At 37.8% G+C, this 18,641-nt stretch overlaps 1 protein-coding gene and 1 non-coding gene across 2 annotated transcripts in view; one reads left to right on the forward strand and one right to left on the reverse strand.

Moving 5' to 3' along the window:
• The window catches only part of AP3B1 (adaptor related protein complex 3 subunit beta 1), a 284,643-nt gene that overhangs the window by 98,208 nt on the left and 167,794 nt on the right, over positions 1-18,641 (forward strand). The window lies entirely within an intron of this gene.
• Positions 4,746-4,849, reverse strand: LOC123939501. Its single transcript, XR_006817882.1, has one exon. It is a non-coding gene; the product is annotated as a U6 spliceosomal RNA (small nuclear RNA).

The following is an 18,641-nucleotide window of genomic DNA, read 5'->3' on the forward strand; positions in this document are numbered from 1 at the left end:
CCTAAAAGAGTTCATCAGTGGATGAATGGATAAAGATGTGATACACACACACACACACACACACAGAGTGAAATATTAGGCCTAGAATAGACATAGAATAAAAGCTTGCCATTTGCAATTACATGGGTGTACTTAGAAAGTATTATGCTAAATGAAGAAAGTCAGAGATAAATACTGTATGGTTTCATTTATAAGTACAATCTAAGAAACAAAATAAACAAACAGACTTAGAGACACAGAGAACAAACTGGTTGCCAGAGAGGGGTGGGTTATGGGGATGGGTGGAATAGGTGAAGGGGATTAGAAGTTACAGATTTCCAGTTACAAAATAAGTAAGTCATTGGGAGGTTATAAGTAGCATAGAGAAGATAGTCATTGATACTGTAATAAATTTGTATAGTGACAGATGGTAACTGGACCTGTGAGGTTTTTGTGAAGTGTAAAAAAAAAAAGCCTTCCATGTTATTTTGGGTAACAACTTTATCAGGTATGCTTTTTCCAAATATTTCTCCCAAGTCTGTAGCTTGTCTTTTCTTTGTCTTGACGTTGTCTTTTGCAAAGCAGATGTTTCTGATTTTAAAGCAATCCAGCTTAATGAATTAGTTCTTTCATGGACTAATTCTTTAGTGTTTTATCTAAAAATCATCATCATATTCAGATTCATCTAGAGTTTGTCATATGTTATTTTCTGGAATTTTATAGTTTTTATGTTTTATAACTGTAAACCTTTTTTTTTTTTTAAAGATTTTATTTATTTATTTGTCAGAGAGAGAGAGAGAGTGAGCACTGGCAGGCAGAGGCAGAGGGAGAAGCAGGCTCCCTGCTGAGCAAGGAGCCCCAGGTGGGACTCGATCCCAGGACGCTGGGATCATGACCTGAGCCGAAGGCAGCTGCTTAACCAACTGAGCCACCCAGGTGTCCCTGTAAACCTTTTTTTGAATGAATTTTTGGATTATTAGGTCTGGGTCTAGATTGATTTTTTTTTTGTTCACATAAATGTCTAGTTGTTTTAGCACCATTTGTTGAAAAGACTGCATTTTCTCCATAGATTTGCCTTTGCCCCTTTGTCAAATATCAGTTGGCTATATATTCATGTGGGTCTGTTTTTTTTTTTTTTTTTTTTTTTTAGATTTTATTTATTTATTTGTCAGAGAGAGAGAGAGAGAGCAAGCACAGGCAGACAGAGTGGCAGGCAGAGGCAGAGGGAGAAGCAGGCTCCCTGCCGAGCAAGGAGCCCCATGTGGGACTCGATCCCAGGACTCTGGGATCATGACCTGAGCCGAAGGCAGCCGCTTAACCAACTGAGCCACCCAGGCGTCCCCATGTGGGTCTGTTTTTATGTTCTGTCACATTAATCTGTCTATTCTTTCACTAGTACCATAGTGTCTTGAGTACTATAGCTTTTTAGTAGATCATTAGTCAAAACTCACATTCAAATTTTTAATTATGGAAAAATTTAAGCATCACAAAAATACCTAACAGTCTATTGAGTACCCCTTTACACATCACCTATTCATCAACTCATGGCTGCTCTTATTTTAATTCTATCCCTTTTCAGCTTCTTCCACATTTTATATGAAATTATTGATACTCTAGATATAATTTCATTTATATCTATTCAGAAACAATATCTTCACTTTAAGGAAACTAAAAAGCTTTCCTAAATATAAGTTGGTTCCTATTTTCTGAAAGAGATTTAAAGGGTGGTTTGTTCGGTTCAGCTAGAAGGTATACTTTTTTAGAAAGATGGAGAGAGTCTGTCTATTGTGATATATAGGTTTATTTTATACACACACATTCTATTTTAAATCTCAGGAAAATATATAATTCGTTTATAAGTCTATCTCCTTAATACTCATTTTATGAATTTTACCACATACATTTTATATATTTGTGTCCTGAATAAGTAGGACTTTTTTTTTAGTCACCTGCTAGTTTTTCAAGGGTAGTATTTTTAATTCTGTGTGGGTTGTTTGAGATACACATCACTTAGACACTTTCAAAGAAATGTATTTCAAGCCTTCAGTGCACATTCACATGATATGAACACAGGTATTATTTAGAATTCTTCTGTAAGATATACCTGGCTTTTCTTTCTTACTTATTTTGCTTTTAGTTATTTGCTTATATAACTATGAACATAGAGATACTTATTTTATTTGGATTTAAAACTAATACTATTATTATTTAATTTGTTGCCCAAATTTTTCAGCTTTGGCCTTAGGGAGTTTGTTTAAATTATTTTTTACTTCCCTTTGCTTTAGAACCATCCATTTTCTCAAGGTGTAAAGGAGCAGGTTTTAAAGGTTTATTGTTTTTTTTAATATCAGTCAGATTCCTTTGAAATGTTTCTATTTTTTATAATAGTCATATTAGTATCTTATTGAAGTAAAGGTGACATTACTTGATGACTGTGTGGTTTGAAAAATCACCAATGTAAACCGCAATATAAAGTGATTTAATTAATATCCTTTAGAAACCCTATGTATGGTAATGCCTCATTTCTCCAGGCTCAATAGAAATAATATATATAACAAATGCTGTTTTGTTTTTTTACCTTATTGATGTAAATACTTCTAAAACACATTTCTATTTTCCTGCTCCTTGGCAGAATGAGAGATATAATAATTTCTTGTTCCTTTTTAAGTTTTACTTTTTATTATCTGTATATCAAGAAAACAGACTATTAAGATGATTAAAATTATATGTGTAATATACTCTGAATAAGGACTTTATATCTAGAATAATTTTTATGGGCTTCATAATAGCTAGCTCAGTGATGTAGAAGAGGTCTTTCTACTTAGTTCCAGATTCACAGATGTATTAAATAAGTTAAGAGTGCATCAGATCAGTTTTTAGATAAGAAATACTGGAGGATACAGCATAAGTTGTAATAATTAGTCAGTTTCACTAAAAACTTAAAAATAGAAATACCATATGATCCAGTAATTCCACTACTGGGCATTTACAAATCCAAGGAAAATGAAAACACTAATTCAGAAAGATACATGCACCCAGTGTTTATTGTATCATTTACAATAGCTAAGACATGGAAGCAACTTAAGGGTTCATCGATAGATGAATGAGCAAGGGTGTGTGCACACACACACACAGTAATATTACATAGTCTTAAAAAAGATGAGATCATTGGGTGCTTGGATGACTTAGTCAGTTAACTGTGTGACTGATTACTAAAACCTGATTTTGGCTCAGGTTATGATCTAAGGATTGTGAGATTGAGCCCATGTCAGGCTTCACACTGGGCTGTGGAGTCTGCTGAAGATTCTCTCTCTCTCTTTCTCTCTCTGACCAAGCCCCCCTCCCCCAATATCATTCCATTTGTGAAAACACAGTGGACCTAGAGGGTATTATGCTAAGTGAAATAAATCAGACTGAGAAAGACAAATACTATGTGATATCATTCATATTTGGAATTTTAAAAAAATAGAGCAATAAACAAATAAAAAGTAGAATCAGACTTATAAATACAGAGACCAAACTGATGGTTGCCAGAGGAGAGGAGAGAGGAGGGTGAATGGGCAAAATGTGTGAAGAGGAGTATGAGATACAGGTTTCCAGTTATGGAATGAGTAAGTCATGGAAATAAAACACAGCATAGGGAATATAGTCAGTGATATAATAATAACAATATATGGTGATAGATGGTGGCTGTAATTGTGGTGAGAGTAGTATAACGTATAAATTTGTTGAATCACTATGTTGTATACCTGAAATTAATGTAACATTGTGTTTCAACTATACTATATTCAAAAAACAAAACAAACCAGTGCCCCTCTTTTAACTAAATGTTTTATTTTGGAAAATAATAATTTTTTTCATTAAATATGTATTATTAAAAAATAAAATACTTCCAGATACCCCTTTCAAGTACACATGGAAATATTAAAGTTTATTATCTGGTCTCTTCTCTCTAAGCACAAATTTTCTCTTTGTGATCTGTCGAAATTATAACACATGTAACAGTTAAAGTGAAATTTCAGAAGGTTACTGTGTTAACTCTATAAGTGGTTGCTATTATAGTTATAACACTTTATAAGTTATAATACTTTATATCAAAATGGTATTAAAAATTGAAGGGGCACCTGGATGGCTCAGTGGGTTAAGCCTCTGCCTTCGGCTCAGGTCATGATCGATCTCAGGATCCTGGGATCAAGCCCCACATCAGTCTCTACTCAGCAGAGAGCCTTCTTCCCCACCACCACCCTGCCTGTCTCTCTGCCTACTTGTGATCTCTCTCTGTCAAATTAATTAAATCTTAAAAAACAAATTTGAGTGTTAGGTTGAAATAAAGGTGGTGGAGGAGAAGGGGACCCTATTTCAATTGGTCCCCTGAATTGAACTGGTTATCTACCAGACCATTCTGAAAACCCACGAAATCAGACGATATATCTGGATGTCTACAAACAGAATCTCTCTGGCATTTAGTCTCAAGGTATGAAGTGGGGAGCTGTGATTGTGATTGTTCAGGCAGGTATCGGAAGATCAAGGGGAGGGAACCTCTGTGATCTTGAGCCAGGAAGGCAAAAGCCTCCCTTGCTGGGGACTGAGCACAGACTCAAAGACCAGTAGTGGCAGGGAAGGGACTTTAGTGCAGTGCCACAGACTGAAACCTGGAGCTACAGGGATGCACATGCAAACAGGGGGCAACTTGTGGCTTTAGAAGCACAAAAGACATAGATGTGCCTGACCCTGGAGCAAGGACTGGGAGTGCTGCTACGGGGTGCATAACCCAGGATGCTGTGGTTTTGTGTGTCATCCTTGCATGGGGGCCATGCTAATCTTCTCTGTATCATTCCAGTTTTAGTATATGTGCTGCCAAAGCGAACACCAGGATGCTGTGGTTTTTAGCAGCACAGACAGAATCGGAGACATTATGGCCTGGAGAGTTCAGTGAAGATCAGACTGCAATCTCTCTGTTTTGAGACTTAGGTTTGGATGCAGTTACTTCTGCTCTGACTCTCGGAAGAGATGCAGAAGGCTGCCTGAGAACAAAAGTCCCCAGAAATCGATTTACACTGAGCCCATCCCTTCCCCCAGAGGGGTCAGGGCAGCTCTGCCCAAACAGGGTTGCCTCAGTAACAGCATGGCAGGCCCCTCCCTCGGAAGACAGCCTGGAAGAGCAAGAGGCTGACAACCCTAAGGTCCCATAAAACAGGTGCATCTTGCTTGGGTTGTGGTCAATAATTTGGACTCTGTACATTCCCTCAACTAGCCCTCAATAGAATGACTAAGAGGAGGAACCCCTAACAAAGGAAAGAATCAGAGACTGTGGCCTCTGCCACATAACTAATGCAAATGGGTATAATCAAGATGTCAGAAATAGAGTTCAGAGTAACAATTATCAAGGTGATATCTAGGCTTGAGAAAAATATTAATGACAATATAGACTCTCTAAGGACAGAAATGAGATCTAATCAGGCCGAACTTAAAGATATTATGAATGAAATGCAGTCTAAACTGGATACTCTGACTGCCAGTGTAAGTGAGGCAGAAGAACGAATTAGTGAGCTAGAGGATAAGGTGATAGAAAAGAAGGAAACTGAGGCAGCATGGGAAAGACAAATTAAGACCCAAGGAATCAAACTGAGAGAGATTAATGACTCAGTGAAACATTCCAATATCAGCATTATTGGGATCCCTGAGAGGGTGGGGGAGGCGAGAAGTCTAGAAGATATATTGGAGTGAATTTTAGCTGAGAACTTCCCTAGTCTGGGGGAGGAAACAAACATTCATGTCCAAGAGGCAGAGAGGACCCCTCCCAAGATCAATGAGAACAGACCAACACCATGACATATAATAGTAGATTTGCAAATCTTAGATCCAAGAGAACAATCTGGAAAGCAGAGAGAGGGAAGAGATTTCTTATATATAGAGGGAGGAACATCAGAATAATGTTGAATCTGTCACAGAGGCAAGCCAGAAAGAGTTGGCAAGACATAGGGTACTAAATGGGAGGAACATGCAGCCAAGAATACTTTATCCAGCAAGGCTGTTGTTCAGGATAGATGGACAGGCGAAGAGCTTCCAACATCGGCAGAAACTGAGAGAATATGTGACCACCAAGCTGGCCCTGCAAGAAATATTAAGGGGGGGGTTCTGTAAAAGTAGAAAGACCCCAAGAGTGATATAGAACAGAAATTTACAGAGACAATCTATAAACAAGGACTTCACACACAACATGATGACAATAAAATCATATCTTTCAATAATCACTCTTAATGTGAATGGCTTAAATGCTCCCATGAAACATCACAGGATTGCAGACGTGACCCATCCATATCCTGTCTACAGAGACTTATTTTGAACCTAAAAGTACATCCAGACTGAAAGTGAGGGTGGAGAACCATTTTTCATGCCAATGGACTACAAAAGAAAGCTGGGGTGGCAATTCTCATATGAGAAAATTTAGATTTTAAGCTAAAGACTGTAGTTAGAGATACGGAAGGACACTGTATCATTCCTAAAGGTTCTATCCAACAAGAGGATCTAACAATTGTAAATATCTATGACCCCAACATGGGAGCAGCCAACTACATAAGCCAACTGTTAACCAAAAGAAAGACACATACTGACAATAATATATTAATAGTAGGAGACCTCAACACTCCACTGTCAGCAATAGACAGATCGCCTAAGCAGAAAATAAGAGCTCTGAATGATACACTGGACCAGATGGGCCTCATAGATATGTATAGAACTTTCCACCCTAAAACAACAGAATATTCATTCTTCTCGAGTGCACATGGAACTTTCTCTAGAATAGACCACATACAGGGTCACAAATCAGGTCTCAGCTGATGACAAAGATTGAGATTATTCCCTGCATATTCTCAGACCACAGTGCTTTGAAACTGGAACTCAATCATAAGAAAAAATTTGGAAGAAATTCATTCACTTGGAAACTGAAGACCATCCTGCTTAAGAATGTTTGGGTCAACCAGGAAATCAAACAACGTAATCAATTCATGGAAACTAGTGAGAACAAAAACATATTGGTCTAAAACCTATGGGATACTGCAAAGGCTATCCTAAGGGGGTAGTACATAGCCATCATGGCCATCCAAGCCTCACTCAAAAATACTGAAAAATCTGGTATATACAAACTGACTTTACAACTTAAAGAGCTGGAGAAAGAACAACAAATACAGCCTCAGTGATGCACAGGAAAAATTAAGAAAATTAAAAATTAAGATTAGTGGAGAGATCAGTGAATTAGAAACCAGAAATACAGTAGAGCAGATCAGTGAAATAGAGGCTGGTTCTTTGAAAGAATTAATAAGCTTGATAAACCACTGACTTATCCAAAAGAAAAGAGAAAGGACCCGAATTAATAAAATTATGAATGAAAGGGAGAGAGACTAACAGCAAGGATATAGAAACAATTATTAGAAGTTATTATCAACAACTATATGTCAATATATTAAGCAACCTGGAAGAAATGGAAGCATTCCTGGAAACCTATAAACTACCAAGACTGAAACAGGAGGAAATTGACAACCTGAATAGACCAATAACCAGTAATAAGATTGAAGCAGTGATCAAAAAACTTCCCAAAAAATGAGTCCAGGGCCTGATAAATTCCCTGGGGGAATTCTACCAAACATTCAAAGAAGAAATAATATTTTTTTTTCTGAAGCTGTTTCAAAAAATACAAACAGAAGGAAAACTTCCAAACTCATTCTATGTGGCCAGCATTACCTTGATCCGCAAGCCAGGTAAAGACCCCATCAAAAAGGAGTATTACAGACCAATATCCCTGATGAATATGGATGCCAAAATTCTCAATAAGATCCTAGCTAATAGGACCCAACAGTACATTAAAAGGATTATGCATCATGACCAGGTGGGATTTATCCCTGAGATGCAAGGATGGTTCATCATTTTCAAATCAATCAGTGTGATAGAACACATTAATAAGAGAAGAGACAAGAACCATATGGCCCTTTCAACTGATGCAGAAAAAGCATTTGACAAAATACAGCATTTTTTCCTGATTAAAACTCTTCAGAGTGTAGGGATAGAGGGAACATTCCTCAGTTTCGTAAAAACTATCTACAAAACCCCCAGATCAAATATCATTCTCAGCGGGGAAAAAGCTGAGAACCTTCCTGTTGAGATCATGAACACAACAAGGATGTCCACTCTTGCCACTGTTGTTCATCATAGTACTAGAAGTCCTAGCAACAGCAATCAGACAACAAAAAGAAATAAAAGGTATCCAAATTGGCAAAGAAGAAATCAGACTCACTCTTTTTGCAGATGACATGATACTCCGTAGAAAACCCAAAAGAGTCCACCCCTAAATTATTAGAACTCATACAGCAGTTCAGTAATGTAGCAGGATACAAAATCAATGCACAGAAATCAGTTGCTTTCCAATACACTAACAATGTAACTAGAAGGAGAAATTAGGGAATCAATTCCATTTACAGTAGCACCAAAAACCATAAGATACCTTGGAATAAGCCTAACCAATGAGGTAAAGGATCTGTACTCTAGGAACTACAAAAACACTCATGAAAGAAATTGAAGAAGACACAAAAAGATGGAAAAACATTCCATGTTCATGAATCAGAAGAATGAACATTGTTAAAGTATCTGTGCTGCCCAGGGCAATCTATACTTGCAATGCCATCCCAATAAAAATACCAGTGGCATTTTTCAAAGTGCTAAAACAATTCTAAAATTGGTATGGAACCAGAGAAGACCCGAATCACCCAGGAAATATTGAAAAAGAAAAACAGAGTTGGTGGCATCACGTTGCCTGTTTTCAAGATATATTACAAAGCTGTGATCACCATGACAGTATGGTACTGGCACAAAAACAGACACGGATCAATGGAAAAGAATAGGGACCCTAGATATAGACCCTCAACTCTGGTCAACTGTTCTTTGACAAAGCAGGAAAAAAATATCCAATGGAAGAAAAATGGTGTCTTCAATAAATGGTGCTTTGAAAATTGGACAGCTATATACAGAAGAATGAAACTGGACCATTTTCTTACACCGTACACAAAGATAAACTCTAAATGAATGAAAGACCTTAGTGTGAGACAGGAATCCATCAAAATCCTAGAGGAGAACATAGATTGTAACCACTTTGACATTGGCCATGGCAACTTCTTCTTCTTCTTCTTTTTTTTTTTTTAATTTATTTTCAGCGTAACAGTATTCGTGTTTTTGCATCACACCCAGTGCTCCATGCAATATGTGCTCTCCCTATTACCCTCCACCTGGCTCCCCAACCTCCCACCCCCCGCCCCTTCAAAACCCTCAGGTTCTTTTTCAGAGTCCATAGTCTCTCATGGTTCATCTCCCCTTCCAATTTCCCTCAGCTCCCTTCTCCTCTCCATCTCCCCATGTCCTCCATGTTCTTTGTTATGCTCCACAAATAATTGAAACCGTATGATACTTGATTCTCTCTGCTTGACTTATTTCACTCAGCATAATCTCTTCCAGTCCCGTCCATGTTGCTACAAAAGTTCGGTATTCATCCTTTCTGATGGAGGCATAATACTCCATCGTGTATATGGACCACACCTTCCTTATCCATTCGTCCATTGAAGGGCATCTTGGTTCTTTCCACAGTTTGGCGACCATGGCTGTTGCTGCAATAAACATTGGGGTACAGATGGCTCTTTTTTCACTACATCTGTATCTTTGGGGTAAATACCCAGCAGTGCAATTGCAGGGTCATAGGGAAGCTCTACTTTTAATTTCTTTTATTTATTTATTTATTTTAAGATTTTATTTATTTATTTGACAGACAGAGATCACAAGTAGGCAGAGAGGCAGGCAGAGAGAGAGAGGAGGAAGTAGGCTGCCCGATGCGGGGCTCGATCCCAGAACCCTGGGATCATGACCTGAGCCGAAGGCAGAGGCTTTAACCCACTGAGCCACCCAGGCGCCCCTATTTTTAATTTCTTAAGGAATCTCCACACTGTTCTCCAAAGTGGCTGCACCAACTTGCATTCCCACCAACAGTATAAGAGGGTTCCCCTTTCCCCACATCCTCTCCAACACACCTTGTTTCCTGTCTTGCTAATTTTGGCCATTCTAGCTGGTGTAAGGTGATATCTCAATGTGGTTTTAATTTGAATCTCCCTGATGGCTAGTGATGAAGAACATTTTTTCATGTGTCTGTCTGATAGCCATTTGTATGTCTTCATTGGAGAAGTGTCTGTTCATATCTTCTGCCCATTTTTTGATATGATTATCTGTTTTGTGTGTTTTGAGTTTGAGGAGTTCTTTATAGATCCTGGATATCAACCTTTTGTCTGTACTGTCATTTGCAAATATCTTCTCCCATTCCGTGGGTTGCCTTTTTGTTTTGTTGACTGTTGGCTTTGCTGTGCAGAAGCTTTTGATCTTGATGAAGTCCCAAAAGTTCATTTTTGCTTTTGTTTCCTTTGCCTTTGGAGACAAATCTTGAAAGAAGTTGCTGTGGCTGATCTCGAAGAGGTTACTGCCTATGTGCTCCTCTAGGATTCTGATGGATTCCTGTCTCACATTGAGGTCTTTTATCCATTTCGAGTTTATCTTTGTGTACGGTGTAAGAGAATGGTTATGTTTCATTCTTCTGCATATCGCTGTCCAGTTTTCCTGGCACCATTTATCGAAGAGACTGTCTTTTTTCCACTGTATATTTTTTCCTGTTTTGTTGAAGATTATTTGACCATAGAGTTGAGGATCCATATCTGGGCTCTCTACTCTGTTCCACTGGTCAATGTGTCTGTTTTTAGGCCAGTACCATGCTGTCTTGGTGATCACAGCTTTTTTTTTTTTTTTTTAATTTGACAGAAATCACAAGCAGGCAGAGAGAGGAGGAAGCAGGCAGGCAGGCAGAGAGAGAGGAGGAAGCAGGCTCCCCACCAAGCAGAGAGCCCGATGCAGGGCTCGATCCTAGGACTCTGGGATCGTGACCTGAGCTGAAGGCAGAGGCGGTGATCACAGCTTTGTAGTAAAGCTTGAAATCAGGTAACGTGATGCCGCCAGTTTTGATTTTGTTTTTCAGCCTTTCCTTAGCAATTTGGGGGCTCTTCTGATTCCATACAAATTTTAAGAGTATTTGCTCCAGCTCTTTGAAAAATACCGGTGGAATTTTGATCGGAATGGCATTAAAAGTATAGATGGCTCTAGGCAGTATAGACATTTTAACAATGTTTATTCCCTATCCAAGAGCATGGAATGGTCTTCCATCTTTTTGTGTCTTCTTCAATTTCTTTCATGAGTGTTCTGTAGTTCCTTGAGTACAGATCCTTTACCTCTTTGGTTAGGTTTATTCCCAGGTATCTTATGGTTCTTGGTGCTATAGTGAATGAAAGCCACTGATTTCTGTACATTGACTTTGTATCCTGCCACGTTACTGAATTGCTGTATGAGTTCTAGTAGTTTGGGGGTGGAGTCTTTTGGGTTTTCCATATAAAGAATCATGTCATCTGCGAAGAGAGAGAGTTTGACTTCTTCCTTGCCAATTTGGATACCTTTTATTTCTCTTTGTTGTCTGATTGCCGTTGCTAGGACTTCTAATACTAGGTTGAACAAGAGTGGTGAGAGTGGGCATCCTTGTCGTGTTCCTGATCTCAACGGGAAGGCTGCAAGCTTTTTCCCATTGAGGATGATATTTCTGTGGGTCTTTCATCGACAGATTTTATGAACTTCAGGAATGTTCCCTCTATCCCTATACTTTCAAGCGTTTTAATCAGGAACGGATGCTGGATTTTGTCAAATGCTTTTCTGCATCAATTGAGAGGACCATGTGGTTCTTCTCTGTTCTCTTATTGATTTGTTCTATCACATTGATTGATTTGCAAATGTTGAACCATCCTTGTAACCCAGGGATGAATCCCACCTGGTCATGGTGGATAATCTTTTTAATGTGCTGCTGGATCCTGTTTGCTAGGATCTTGTTGAGAATCTTAGCATCCATATTCATCAGTGATATTGGTCTGAAATTCTCCTTTTTGGTAGGGTCTTTGCCTGGTTTGGGGATCAGCGTAATGCCGGCTTCATAAAAAGAGTCTGGAAGTTTTCCTTCTGCTTCAATTTTTTGAAACAGCTTCAGGAGAATTGGTGTTATTTCTTCTTTGAAAGTTTGGTAGAATTCCCTAGGGAATCCGTCAGGTCCTGGGCTCTTGTGTTTGGGAGGTTTTTGTTTTGTTTTTTTAAAGATTTTATTTATTTATTTGACAGAGAGAGATCACAAGTAGGCAGAGAAGCAGGCAGAGAGAGTGAGAGGTAAGCAGGCTCCCTGCCGAGCAGAGAGCCAAATGCGGGACTTGATCCCAGGACCCTGAGATCCCAGGACCTGAGCCGAAGGCAGCGGCTTAAACCACTGAGCCACCCAGGCGCCCCTTGGGAGGTTTTTGATCACTGCTTCAATCTCGTTACTAGATATCGGTCTATTCAGGTTGTCAATTTCTTCCTGGTTCAATTTTGGGGGTTAATAGTTTTCCAGGAATGCATCCATTTCATCTAGGTTGCTTAGCTTATTGGCATATAACTGTTGGTAATAATTTCTGATGATTGTTTCTATTTCCTTGGTGTTAGTTGTGATCTCTCCCTTTTCATTCATCATTTTATTAATTTGGGCTTTCTCTCTTTTCTTTTGGATTAGTGTGGCCAATGGTTTATCGATCTTATTGATTCTTTCAAAAAACCAGCTTCTAGTTTCATTGATACGTTCTATTGTATCTCTGGTTTCTACCTCATTGATCTCTGCTCTGATCTTGATTATTTCCCTTCTTGTGTGTGGAGTTGGTTTGATGTGTTGTTCATTCTCCAGTTCTTTAAGGTGTAGAGACAGCTGGTGTATTCTGGATTTTTCAATTTTTTTGAGGGAGGTTTGGATGGCTATGTATTTCCCCCTTAGAACCACATGGCAACTTCTTTTAAGACATATCTCCATAGGCAAGCGAACAAGTGAAAATGAACTTCTGGGACCTCATTAAGATAGAAAGATTCGGGGCGCCTGGGTGGCTCAGTGGTTTAGGCCGCTGCCTTCGGCTCAGGTCATGATCTCAGGGTCCTGGGATCGAGTCCCGCATCGGGCTCTCTGCTCGGCAGGGAGCCTGCTTCCCTCTCACTCTCTCTGCCTGCCTCTCTGCCTACTTGTATCTCTCTCTGTCAAATAAATAAATAAAAAAAAAATCTAAAAAAAAAAAAAAAAGATAGAAAGATTCTGCACAGCCAAGGGAACAGACAAACAGAGGCAACCCACAGAATGGGAGAAGATGTTTGCAGTGACACTACAGATAAAGGTCTGATATCCAAGATCTATAAAGATCTTCCCAAACTCTACAGCCATGAAACAGATAATCATGTCAAAAAATGGGCAGACGACATGAACAGCCACTTTCTCCAAGGAAGACATAGAAATGGCTAACAGACACATGCAAAAGTGTTCATCATCTGTAGCCATCAGGGAAATTCAAATCAAAACCCCACTGAGATACCACCTTACACCAGTCAAAATGACAAAAATTGATAAGGCAAGAAACAACAAGTGTTGGAGAGGTTATGGAGAAAGGGGAACCATCTTACACTGTTGGTGGGAATGCAGATTGATGCAGCTGCTTTGGAAAACAGTGTGGAGATTCCTCGAAAACTTAAAAATAGAGCTACCCTGTGACTCAGTGATTGTACTACTGGGTATTTCCCCCAAGATACAGGTGTATTTTATTTTTATTTTTATTTTTATTTTTTTTAAGATTTTTTGTATTTATTTAACAGAAATCACAAGTAGGCAGAGAGGCAGGCAGAGAGAGAGAGAGGGAAGCAGGCTCCCTGCTGAGCAGAGAGCCCGATGCGGGACTCAATCCCAGAACTTTAGATCATGACCTGAGCCAAAGGCAGCACTGAGCCACCCAGGCACCCTGATACAGGTGTATTTTTAAGGACCATCTGTACCCCGTTGTTCATAGCAACATTGTCCACAATAGCCAAACTGTGGAAAGAGCTGAGATGCCCTTCAACAGATGAATGGATGAAGAAGATGTGGTCCACATATACAATGGAATATTACTCAGCCATCAGAAAGGATGAATACCCAACTTGGGCATCAACATGGATCGAACTGGAGGAGATTATGCTAAGTGAAATAAGTCAAGCAGAGAAAGTCAACTGTCATATGGTTTCACTTACTTGTGGAACATAAGGAATAGCATGGAGGACATTAGGAGAAGGAAGAGGATAATGAAGGTGGGAAATCAGAGGGGGAGACGATTCATGAGAGACTATGGACTCAAGGAAACAAACTGAGGGTTTGGGGGAAGGGTGGGGGGATGGATTAGCCCAGGGATGGGCATTAAGGAGGACATGTATTGCATGGAGCACTGGGTGTTATACTCAAACAATGAATCATGGTGCACTACATCAAAAACTAATGATGTACTCTATGGTGACAAACATAATAATTTTTTTTTTTTAAACTGAATGTCACTTTTATTACTAATAGTGTTGAATTCCTTTCCAAAAGCTCAGTCTTATCCATGTAATTCCTTAAACATATTATCCATAGTTATTTTATAGTCCATGTTAAATTTTTTGTTTTATCCCCTATTATCTAGCTTTTTTTACTTGTATTTTTTTCTTGATTTGTATTTACATCATTGTGTCTTTTCTTAAATGCATATTTTAAAAAGTTTTTATTGAAGTAATATATAATGTACATGTGGAAGAAGCAAATTACTTTATCAGGGAATTTTCATGAAATGAATATACATATATAATGAGTAGTCAGATTAAGAAACAGATATTGCACATCTGTTTCAGAAGCCCTCTTTTGTCACTTTCCATATAATAACCTGTTTGTCTTTTGAAGTGGAAACTGAGTCCTTAGCCTTAATGACACTGTATTTTCTTTCTTCCCTTCTTTTCCTTCTTTGTAAAACATTGTTGAACTAATTTGAAGCTTTGGTTGTTGGGTTTCAGTTTGCTTGTGGAATTATTACTAGGTAAGGATATAGAAAATCTGATTCACTTTATCACTTCAGTTACAGATTGAGGTGATTAAAAGTTGGGCTTTAGTTTAGCATCTTATTCCCTAAAAGACTTGCTTTTATTTATTTACTTACTTTAATTTATTTTTACGACTCCCAGCTTTTAAACTAAGAACTGGGAGAGTTAGTAGGAATTTTGCTTTTTGTTGGATCTTAATGTCTAGTTTTTGTTTCTATGTTTTTGTGAATCTACTGAAAGCTCTGCTCAGATTATAGGCCTCTCAGGTTCCTGTTAGGTAATAGCAGGTGTATTTAGGAAAATCAATTGCAAATCTCAGATGGATTTCTAGGTTTACTACTTCTGGTTCTTGCCTACATAATTCATCACTGTTCTTCTAGCTTGTTAGTGCTTTGAGATGTGTTTCATGGTTTCTCCCTAACTTTCCTAGTTCTCACTAGAAGGGTTTGTTTCACATTGTCTATCTTATTACTGGAAGCAGAACTCTATTATCCTATATTACCTATTTTTTAAAAGTGATCTTTAAAGTCTTTTCATATTTATAATGACATTTTTTGTCACTGGAGTTTGGGACTTCTTTTAAGCATCTATAACTATCATTGATTAAAGTTGTTTCACTGTTCTCCAAACAGTATATCATGGTAAAAATGAAGTAGTTGTACAAGAGCTTCATGATACCTTTGTAAATTCTCAAATATGAGACAATCTCTTTTTGGAGGAGATTTTAGGGGTAAACTTTTCTTTATATTTGGCAACTCAGGATATTTGATTTGAGGTAAATTAGTGGTTTCTGTTATGTGGTTTTTCTAGGAAAAAAAATTTTTTTTTTAAGATTTTATTTATTTATCTAACAGACAGAGATCACAAGTAGGCAGAGAGGCAGGCAGAGAGAGAGGAGGAAGCAGGCTGTCTGCTGAGCAGAGAGCCCGATGTGGGGCTCGATCCCAGGACTCTGGGATCATGACCTGAGCCGAAGGCAGAGGCTTTAACCCACTGAGCCACCCAAGCGCCCCAGGAAGAAAATTTCTTAATAAAAGCTGTGGTAATGTAATAGCTATTATTTGAGTGTTTAATAGGCATGAGGTACTAAGTGCCTCCACTAACATTATCAGTCTTTATAAATACTTTTATGATATAGATACTGCTTTTATTCCCTTTCACAGATGGGTAAATTAAGACAAGGGGAGATCAAGTAATTTGCCAGCCAGCACCATTATGGAAGTGGTATGATGTGTTATAGGGGTTGTGTACACCTGGCTTCCATTCTGTTTGTGCTGTTGTCCGTTCTTATGGATTGAAAACCTGTGAAAATATAGCCATCAGCTCAGATATATATTATTGGAGATTGGTTCCCATTCTGTGTGGAAGCCTTACCTCATTCATTAACCTCATGAACACATCAGCCCTTTATTAATTAATCAAGCAATGCAAATGTCTTATTCAAATAATATAATTGAACTTTAATAAAGTGTGTTAATAATGAAGGAGAATTGGAATGAGTAAATGCTTAGTGATTAGCTTTTTATGTGCATTTGAGAATTTTGCTAGTTAGATTGTGTCAACACAGCAGTTCATCATGTATCAGTTTCTGATAGTGTTTGAACATTTGTTTGATTAAAGTTGACTAAGGATTGTAGGAGAGTGGTCATGCTTAGAGAATGTGATTATTTGGGTATCATTTTATTAATTTATTAATGCACATAATAGAATCAGTTTGGCCTGGAACTCCATAAAGGAAAGTCACTCAAATCTGGCCTTGAGTAACAGTGTATCATCTCTTCCTATAAGTGGGCTGAGATGATCTCTGAAAATGGTTCACTATCTATGTGACCCAGATAACTGTACAAGATCATGTAAAGCAAGAGGGTCAAATCTTTGAGTTCTCCCTGCCACACTGAGAGGATCCTTACTGAAAAAGAGCAGACTGTTCCTAAATCAGAACAGGAGGTTGCGTAGAAAAAAAGATATCCTAGTAAGAACTGAAGAAACAAAACTTATATCCCAGGAGTAAATTCTGCATAAAATAAATGCAAATAAAAGTAAAAAAATAAAAAGACAAAAGTGTAGCTCATTTATAGTCTTTTTTTTTTTTTTCTTCAAAGGACTGGCAGACAAGTACAGTTGAGCCTTGAACAACACCGATTTGAATGGTGCAGGTCATGTATACATAGATTTTTTTCAATAAATATAGTACTATAAATGGATTTTCTCAGCATTTTCTTTTCTCTAGTTAACATTTTAAGAATTTAGTGTGTTACATATAACATACAAAGTATATGTTAATCAGTTATTTATGTTATTAGTAAGGTTTCCATTAAAGTAGGCTATTAGTAGTTAAATTTTTAGGGAGTCAAAAGTTATGCTCAGATTTTCGGCTATGTTGGGGTTAGCCCCTAAGTCTGTGTTCAAGGATCAACTATAGTTTATTTTGAAGTACACATTCAAAGGAAAATGATAATGTTATAATTTATGGTTTATATTTTAAGGTGAGTATTTAAAAAAATTTCTTTGGTTTCCAGAGAGTATAAATTTTGTGTTTTTTTTTTTCTGTTTGGAGACGTTCTTAAGATTTTTTTGTTATGGATTTTAAAAACACTGAGATAATATTATGCTTACTTCTAAAAAAACCTAATAGTAATAGTCCTGTTGAGTATTTTCAGTGATATTTAAGTTGAGTTAAGTGAAGATTGTATATTATCTGTACACACTTAACAAAGTAAAAATACTTCAGTAAGTGATACTAACCTATAACATATAGGATCACTTCTTTTATTATTGTAACAATGAATAAATATATACAAATAGCTTTTAAATAATTTATTGATTTGGGGCACCTGGGTGACTCTGTCAGTTCAGTATGAGATTTCCTTTTTTTTTTTTTTTAAGGTTTTATTTATTTATTTGACAGAGAGAGATCATAAGTAGGCAGAAAGGCAGGTAGAGAGAGAGGGGGAAGCAGGCTCCCTGCTCAGCAGAGAGCCCGATGTCGGGCTCGATCCCAGGACCCTGAGATCATGATCTGAGCTGAAGGCAGAGGCTTAACCCACTGAACCACCTAGGCTCCCCAAGTGTGTGATTCTTGATCTCAGCTGAGGTCTCAATCTTAGTGTCGTGAGTTAAAGCCTTATATTGGGCTCCAACATAAGCTCTGGTCATGGAGCTTACTTAAAAAAAAAAGAGAAAGAAATAGTATTTATTAATTTTTTTCTCCTTAATTTTATTTAATTGAACTTTTAATTTTACAATAATGTAGATTCACGTGCTGTTTTAGGAATACAGAGAGGTCTGGTGTAACCTATGCTTGTTTTCCTCCAGTGGCAACATCTTACAAAACTAGTAAGGTATTACAACCAAGATATTGACATTCATACCGTCCAGATTCTGAATATTTCCATCACAGAGATCCTTCGTGTTACGATTGCATCTCTGAAACTACTTCATTCCCTTTGCTTGACCTTGCCCCTCTGAACCCCCAGCAACTACTAATTGGTTCTCTATCTCTATAATGTTGTCATTTCAAGAATGGTATACAAATGTAATAATACAATATGTAATCTTTTAGGATTTTTCTCACTCATCATACTATCTGGAGATAATTGGATTTGTTGTATGTATCATTATTTTTTTCTTTTTATTTCTGAGTGGCATTCCATGGCATAAAT

The sequence above is a fragment of the Meles meles genome, chromosome 3, assembly GCF_922984935.1.
Source record: "Meles meles chromosome 3, mMelMel3.1 paternal haplotype, whole genome shotgun sequence".
In the NCBI taxonomy this organism is placed as follows: domain Eukaryota; kingdom Metazoa; phylum Chordata; class Mammalia; order Carnivora; family Mustelidae; genus Meles; species Meles meles.